The sequence below is a fragment of the Mixophyes fleayi genome, chromosome 5 (assembly GCF_038048845.1).
Source record: "Mixophyes fleayi isolate aMixFle1 chromosome 5, aMixFle1.hap1, whole genome shotgun sequence".
Classification (NCBI taxonomy): domain Eukaryota; kingdom Metazoa; phylum Chordata; class Amphibia; order Anura; family Limnodynastidae; genus Mixophyes; species Mixophyes fleayi.
In genome coordinates this window covers 48422491-48431827 of record NC_134406.1, presented here as the reverse complement: position 1 = coordinate 48431827, position 9337 = coordinate 48422491, and the positions used below count along the sequence as shown (strand labels likewise).

General features: G+C 38.9%; 1 long non-coding RNA gene across 1 annotated transcript; it reads left to right on the top strand.

Annotated features, from left to right (window-relative positions):
- The first annotated feature begins 2052 nt into the window (after positions 1–2052).
- On the top strand, positions 2053–8779 carry LOC142158294 (uncharacterized). Its single transcript, XR_012692748.1, has 2 exons — positions 2053–3544; positions 7978–8779. It is a non-coding gene; the product is annotated as an uncharacterized LOC142158294 (long non-coding RNA).
- The last annotated feature ends 558 nt before the right edge of the window (positions 8780–9337 follow it).

Here is a 9337-nt window from a genome sequence, read left to right as displayed (position 1 = left end):
ACATGTAATTACCAGTATTCGTGGCTTTGGGCAACGGGGCAAACACACAACAAATCGTGTTATCAAACCCTACATTCACCCACTTCAATAGTGATGGGGAGAGAATCCTGCTCAACTGGGAGTCTCACGGAAATTTGGGAGTCTCCCGGAATTTCCGGGAGAGTAGGCAAGTATGTAGTAAATATGATAAATTAATAATAATGGCAGTGATTACAATTCTTTCAAATATGGTGGAAGTGAACTCACATATAACAACTATATTGCGACACGAGACCACAAGCACCAGGAATTACACCTCTTGTATGTAAAGTATATACTATCTGAGACCAGATTATTTTGCAATGCATATTAAAACACTATAGCCCCAGTAAATCAAATCCCACTGTTCTCAATAATGCATACTTCACACCAACCTCAGCATAACAGTCTTACACATGCAAGCTTGCCTATCAGTGTCACAGGTCATCACACATCCTACACAAACATTTGTGCACTAATCAACACTAAAATGCAATCTATTACCCTGTATGACTAGGGCAGCAGAAGTGGAACAAGGGACATCTATACCTGTGTTATGTGCGTATTGTCGCTAACCAATAACGATTGTCGAACCTCGAGTTGTGTTTCCAAAGCACAGAGATTTATTCGCAAATAATAGAATATATATATGCTCAAGCGAATTAATAGTAAATACAGCCGTTACTTATCGCAGGCGCTCTGGATCCAGTGCAATCATTCAATCCTGAAGTCTGGGGACAAGATGTCTGCACTCTGGATCACAAGCTGCTGCTTATATACACAATCAAATACAGTAATACAATGAAGTTGGAATAGCTTGCATCTATTGGTCCAGGTCTCAGGAAGGTCCAAGGGGTCGTCATCATTGGCCAGTTCATACAAAGGAATCCAAAGGAGGGGGTAATCTCAGCAGGGGGTATGCTCTGCTCTTCCCGCCAAGATTCCTTAGTCTTAAGTAGTTCATAATTCCCTATCATTCATAACTTGTGTATGCACTCTGCGATTCCCTCGCAGAGTGAACCAAACAGTAGGATATGTAACGAGGTTCATTATGATACCACTCATGATGTTATTCCTTCAACCCGTTCTGTGTATTTCATTAATATGCATGTAACTCTGATATAACATATAAATACTACTATATTTAGACATAACTGACTATGTGTTGCAACTACCATTAATGTGTACTATTTTATAAGTATGCGTGTTTGTGCGAATGTATGGTAAAAGACCAATTACTGTTGCTGCCACGTGTAGTGGATGCGCACGCCCTTTCACGCCGTAGCGTGCCCTTGTACGTCGTAGCGTACCGTACGCATCTTTTCAGACAAAGACAACCAAGTTTGCTAGACTTTAATTGAAACGACTTTATCCAATTTGCTGACTTCGACACCTGTGTGCTTAAAAGTCTGTCGGGACACTTGATCACCTCATTATGATCACTGGACACAATGTTTATGTTCTAATACACTAACACTTACAAATGACAAAATAATACTAATGCAAAGGATTGAATCCAGCAAACAAATCGAGAGAAATGTTAGTGAGCATCTGCCCAATGCTAAGAAGCAGTCACTACAAACCTTGGACTTTCCCTGAAGATCAGGAACAGCTGACGTCTATCCTTCATGCATCATTTCACCGTTTCCTATTTATGCAGCAAAAGTAAAAATTATTTTAAACTACATTTTACTCTGGAAATATCCTGTTTTAAAACACACTCGCAACCTATATATGGGGTTCATTCACTTGAGACCTCCTCCTTCTGGCTAGGAGACCCCTGAATAAATCAGTCCCCCACAAGATAAACAGAGCAGGGAGCAGCATAGCCTTCTGTTCTGCCACCTAATGACACCACTAGGTATTGACAATGTAAAGATATTTCAGCCTCCCATGGCCAGTAGTGCTGGGAGTTTCAGAAGAAAGGGGACTTATGTAAAGTGACTCCCACAGTGCAGTTACAAGGAGAAGTGAAATAAAATTTCCAGAAGTGGTCAAATGTTGTGCTAAATTATGCAAAAATGAGTGTTGGAGGTGTTAAATATGATTTTTTGTTAAGGCCTCATAAGGCCTTTGTTCAGCCATTTTATTGTAACTTGTATAGAAATATTATTTGCTAGAAGAGATTATTCATTTTTCTGTTAACTTGCAGTTTTGCAATATGTGAGCCTATGGCCTTGAAGTTGAACTAATAGGGAACACCTGAAGAATGTAACCAGTTATGAAAACAATAATGAGCTTCATATCCAGCTGGTAGTATGGGAACTGTATCCATGGTGTTGCACATAGCATATCTCCAACTCCCCTTGAGATAAGAAATAATAGGCTCATCTGTCCTTAGAAGGGGGAGAAAAGTAAACACCTCAAGAATACGTGAGAAAGTTAATCAGTAGCGCTTCTCATAAACTAGTGGTATAAACTATTGTATGCATATGACGTAGGATTCATTTATTCAGTAGCCTATAAAAACCTGTATCTTTGTATCAATAAACTAGAGAATATTCCTTGCATACAGAACTTGGTCTGTGTCAATTCTCTCCAGCTGATTGAAGCGCTTCCAGATATACTTGACACCACAGGCTGACTTGGGTCAGAATTTTAGATTTAACAACTTGGAGGTCGCCACAGAGATTCGCTGTCCAGCAGGCTACAAGACAGACAACGGAGGTTTCCCAGCACATTGAACCCCAACATCCGCGGTCAGTAGATTTCTACTCGTTGGTCTTCCTAGTCTGGGTCACCTCATGTCTGTCTGAGGCACCTGACACGCGAATTTGTGAGTCTCAAGTATCATCTGATTAATACAATACAGTATTAACCCAATTTGTTTACTGTAATTGTATTGTTGATTAGATTTTTGAAAGATGATTGAATTTTGAGTGCATGTGTTTGTACCTATGTATGATGTATAAAGCATAAAAGTCACATAAGACATTGATCAAAGAAGCATGTAATGGAATAGAGGGATTTAGAGAGTTATTGTTTTGAACATTGAGTGAACATTTTAGACACCATCCCCAGAGGTATATCAAAGAAGGGAGATTCTGTAATCTGCCCAAATTGTGTAAGAGAGATTTCCAAAAGACCTTCGTCCCAGATACTGTCAAAGAAGCTATTTAGCACGGACATCCAGTACAAGGAGTCCACAGAACGGGACGTCCAGTGCAAGGACAACCCACAGAAACTAGATAAGAGTCCCGATTTGGACTCAACAGAATACTGTCAATACGAGTAATATAGATAGTAAACAAATGACAGCAGCTCCCTCATAGATATGATGCACAAAGACTAAAGGAAATGGGGGAGTAGAAGGTCTGCAGGGAATTTTTCAAGAAAGCGGGGATAGCCAAAGATATGTGTGGATGGAGAAACAAAGGTGTTGCAAGTGGTAATGTGACAAGAACAAAGGGGTATTGAGATCAAACCCCAAGAGATTGTTTGAGGTGGCACAGGAAAGTTAAGAGATCTGAAAAGTCGAAATATATGTGGATATGCTAAATGCATCGGAAGCTGAATAATGAATCAAGTAGGTTGTATATTATAAATGTATGTTTGATCCTGTGCAGCTGAATAAGTGAAATGTGCCCCTCCCTTATTCTGTGTAAATGATTTCAGTGTGTTGAGATAAGAAGCACACTGTTTTTTGTTTTTTGACAATGTATGTAAAATTAAAGAAATGTGTCCGGAGTGCTGATTGATGATAACATGTTGAAGCTAACTTGTATTTAGTGTAATGCTGGGACTTGTAGTTCCACAGCAGTAGGCTGGAAGATGTCAGTTAAGTTTTCTTTCTCTGTATGTGAGTTTTGTCTCCGTCTTACTGCGTGTGAGAGAGATCCGTGATAATTCACATTGTTTGTTCTCTGTCTTAGTGCTCTATAAGGGAGATGTTTGATTTACTTTAAATCACAATGTTTGTCTGTCTTGTCCGTTTTTTACAAGAGACATGTTTCAAGGTTGAAAAAGTTGTACATTCATTGCTTAATGATAAGCTTTTAAAAAGATACAAAAGAAGTTTTAAAATGTTTGGTCCGATTGCACGGACAAGATTGTAAATAATGTACATTATCACTATAAGAACTAGTGTCAGAACAAAGCTGGCTGGGATCCAACAAGCCGTTTCTGTATTTGAACAAAATAATTTTGTTTCTGAAGTTCAGAAATATAGCTTTCTCTTTAATGAAGTTGAGAATTGTGGGAGTGAGCTTACATGCTGTTTTTATCTGTGTTAAAATGGCGCTGATGAATGTTCTCAGAAATCAGGAGGGTTTGTTATGCCTTTAAAGAAATGTTACGAGATAAAATGTCGTCTGTGAGCGAGACTTAAGTGAATATATTTTTACTTTGAACACGAAAATCACAGAATCTAGAAATATTTGTGAATATTTGGTCACGGGAGAGAGATTTTGTTGAGAAAATGTTGAATGATTTACAGACACAATGTATTGTGTCTAACGAGAGTACTCTGATTTATGAGACAGTGCTGCTTTTAAAATGGTTGAATACTTGGAACCAAGATTCCAGATTGAATGTTTCTAAACCCGGAAATTTAATTAGTGTCATTTAAAAGGGCTGTACTAAGAGATGATAAGAAAGGAGTGGCTTTGAACACTCGCCCAGGTCTCGTCACTGACATTCTCTATTTGTGAAATTAGGGACTGCCCCTTTGAGGAAATCAAGGCATGGAACGCATAGCGTCACAGTTAAGCTTTTAGCAGCTGTTCACTGGTTACCTGATAACAGTATACACGCATGTTACAGTTACAGTAATTCCTAGTAAATAAATGTTAATCTCTATGCAAAAGTTTTTTTTATTCACAGGTCTCCAGCTGCAAAGACCCATTAGGCAATCCAGATTGCATTGATTTAACTTCCAATGCACCATCTTTGCACCACAACAAACATAAGTATAAACTAATGAAGGATTTAAATAACGTAAACTCTTCTGAGTAATGATTACCTTGTTTTGGAAGAGATATTAGAGTTTATGTGCTATTCGCATAGCAAATGCATGAACTAGGTGGTTTTTCTGTATGTGCAGAAAGCAAAAGGTTTTTATTTGTATCCTCATTACAGTTTTGAGTAAATCAGTGTTTGTAAAGACATTTACTGCCCTTATTTACTGTGCTATAATTGTCATATACTGTAAATAATTCTCTTTATTGTGGGTATGGTAATGCATTGATGGGAATTCTATATTTTTACAGAAATGAAAAAGATTTAAGACTTTAAGAGCAATTGTATGTGCTCCTGCATTAGCACTTCTGGATCATAGCAAGCCATTTATACTCTCCTCTGAGCAGAACCAAATGTTTAACCAATTTTAAGCTGAAATAACTTCAGCGCCAGCACTGGCTTTGCCAGATTATGACAAGCCTTTCACATTATTTTGTTATGAAGTCAGTGCACATGTACAAGGAGTACTGACACAAATACATGGTCGCAAGCTAAGGTCACTTGCATACTACTCTGCTTTAGTGCTTGAAAAGAGTATAGATATTGTGCTAGGACACCCAGTTACCTTAACGGTATCGTACGTTGTGACAGAAACCAAGCACAAGCAAAACATTTGTTACCGGCCAGATTTACTAAGTATGAAGATATACAGCACAAAGGACATTCCCTCCTATTGTGAAATGAGTGACATATAACACTTACCGAGCGCACTGTGTATTTTCTTTCTCCCTTTTCTTTTTTATTAGAAGAAAAAAAAAAAAAAAAAAAAAAAAGGAAGCACAAGAGGCCCCAGAGCCTCTCATGTTCACAGATATATGTTAAGACCTTCAGACAAGGGGAATCTGAGTAAACTGTATTTTAAGTTTTTTAAAGGTCCAAGGGAGACCAGAGAGGGGAGTTCATTGATATTAGCAGGAGGAATATAGATTGCACGTTATTTTCCTTTGCTGTGCGCTGTAGATGTGTACTAGACTAGAAAGGAAAGCCAAGTTTGGAAGAACCAGACTCAGGCCCATAGTAATGTATAGATCATTATACATAATTAGAAAATTCTAATATAAAAGTTTAACCCAACCATATAAAGAAAAGAGCAACCCATGACTACAGGGGTTTACACCCAATGCAGGAATGTGTTTGTGAGTATTGTGGCCCAACACATTATTATATACACTAATAGAACTGATGATGTGGCTTATTAACAGGTTATTTAAGCTAAGTGTTTCTCTTCCAGAAGAATTAAAGTTACCACATCTGTCTTAACCGTTGTACTGTACACTCCATCTAATGAGTGTAAACTTTGTGGAACTCAGAAACCAAGAACCTTGTCCTTGGATTCCACATGCTCCTTACTGAAGCCTATCCTAATGAAGTAGCACTGCTTACTCCCAGTAACGTTACACTTAAGCAGTGCACAATGTTGAATCCTGCTGCCTTATTGCAGCAAGTTTCAAAAGATGGGAGAAGTACCTGTATATATTGGGGTTACCCTAGGGATTTGGGGGAATTCCATTCCAGCTTGAACAGAAAGAAAGGAAAAAAAAAAAATGCAAACAAAATTTTTCTGAACATGATTGCATAGAACTAATGAAACAAGAATCTCTGGTTTTATCTCACATTAAAGATAAACCATTACCAGATGCAGACATCACTCTTTTTGTAGATGGTTCACACTATCACATAGATCCTGTCCCGTATACAGGGTGTGCTGTAACCACACACACAGAAATAGTGATTCAACAGACTCTACCGAGTCACATGTCAGCACAAGAAGCTGAACTAAAGGCCCTGACACTTGCATGCATATATGCAAAAGGACAAAGAGTAAATATTTACACTGATTCAAGTTATGCATTTGTAATTGCGCATGATTATGGCCCTGTATGGAAAAGTAGGGACCTTATGGGTTCAGCAAGCAAACCAGTCAATATGATGAACATACCAGGGCATTGTTCACTGCATTCCAGCTGTCCTCCAAACAGTGATGAAGATGAAGACACACACAGAGATACTACCCCCGAAGCTAAGTGAAATAGACCAGGCCGCACGAGAAGCCGCCATAGCCCCAGTACCCCAAGGGGAGTCTATTTACATGGTGACCCCCTGACCCCTGTTTGACCAGAGCACACTCCAACTTATGGAAAGACAAGCAACAGAAAATAAGAAAAAGACTTGGGCAATACATGGAGCACTAGAAGTGCAAGGAGTGGTGTAAAGGTCAGCGTTTGTGTCTGCCAAAAGTAGTTTATCCCATTATGGCCAATATAGCACACGAGAAAGTGCATCTGGGAAAAGATGCTATGGTTGTACTCACTAGCAGCTTATGGATAGTACCAGGGTTCGCCCAAGCAGCACAGTCGTTAGTGGCAGAATGCCTAGTCTGTGCACAAAGTAACCCGAGTAAGTCTGTCCTATGGAAAAGCACACCCCAGACATAATATCCCTATAAGAGGATACAGATAAACTTTATAACTTCCCAAATGCTCGGGCTTTGAGAATGTGCTTGTCTGTGTCAACTTCTTTAGTCACTGGCTGGAGACATGGCTGTATAGAAAAGCAAATGCTAAAGCATTAGCCAAGAAAATTGCGAATGAGGTAATCTGATGATATGGTGTACCAGAGGTCATTGTAAGTGACAGAGGGATACACTTTACGGGGCAAGGATTCCAGAAACTATCACACCCCCTACAGATCCCAAAGTTCAGGATGTATGGAGCGCCTTAATGGTACACTGAAATTGAAAATGCAGAAAATAATGGCTGAAACAGGTCTGCCATGGATCTCATGTTTACCTGCACTCAGTAAAAAATACTGCTAGGAAAGACACAGGTTTAACACCATATGAGATATTGTTTGGCACAGCAAACAGAACAGGCTGTTATTTTCCATAGCAACTACACCATGTATATAGTGATTTGTTGAATTATGTTGCCTTATTATAGAAACAACTAACTGAAATACATGGTCAAATATTCTCCTCCATTGCAAACCCTAATTTTGATACAGGTACCCATAAACTGCACCCTGGGGGGCTGGGTGGTCGTGAGAAAGCACATCAGGAGAAGTCTTGAACCCAGATACAAGGGTCCTTATCAAGTCCTGTTGACGACTCCCATGGCAGTGAAAGTACAGGAAAGAGACACCTGGATTCACGCAAAACACTGCAAAGTCTTCAAATCAGGGGAGTCTTGTTCTGATAAATAGAAATGACTGTCTCATTGTATTGATATGTCTTGCCAGAATAATTGTGACTGAAGTAGGGATTAAGGCCTCCCTAACCCAGTATGAAACAGACAGTTAAGTGACATATTGCCTATGCCACTGTGAGAAACATATGGGAAGGAGTGCTCAACAATTTGCACTCATAGTAGAGTAAACTCTGAAAATGTCTTTGTGCAGATGCATAACCTCATTGGTAAAGTTGTCAGTAATGATTCATGTTGGATATTGGAAATATTGGCATTAGTAGCAAATGGTTTTGCAATCCTGTTGATCGTATAGGTGATAATGAAACTAAATATATGGCTGATTAAGAAGTTACTGACACTTGATTGTTGTCTCTCCAAAAAGGGAACCACTGAAAATCCCGAACCTCTGATGATCACAGAAATTACTTCTGAAACCTGACCAGACTATGAGTGTCATGAATTATTTGGACTAGCAAAGCCAAAGAACTGCAGAGTTTGCAACAAGAAACTACTAAAGATTGAACAAAGGACATGCAAGGCCTGCAGAACTACTATAGACTCATTAACTACCTACTAAGAAACCATCTTTTAAGAAACCATCTTCTAAGAAACCATCTTTTCTAGACATGGACATTTGCCAAAATGCATCTCCTCATAAATCAAGTTAGGACAGGGAGGATCACAGGCTTATTAGTGGGGGATGAGTTGACAGATTCCTAAGGGGACCAACTCTATGCATGTGGCCTCCTACATGTGTATAAGTACCTGCTTATTAAGAATGTGGTTCTATAGATAGGATTAGGTAGGTAGGAGGAGAAAGGGTCGAAAATTGAATAAAAGATGGGAAATGTTAAATATGATTTTTTGTTAAGGCCTCATAAGGCCTTTGTTCAGCCATTTTATTGTAACTTGTATAGAAATATTATTTGCTAGAAGAGATTATTCATTTTTCTGTTAACTTGCAGTTTTGCAATATGTGAGCCTATGGCCTTGAAGTTGAACTAATAGGGAACACCTGAAGAATGTAACCAGTTATGAAAACAATAATGAGCTTCATATCCAGCTGGTAGTATGGGAACTGTATCCATGGTGTTGCACATAGCATATCTCCAACTCCCCTTGAGATAAGAAATAATAGGCTCATCTGTCCTTAGAAGGGGGAGAAAAGTAAACACCTC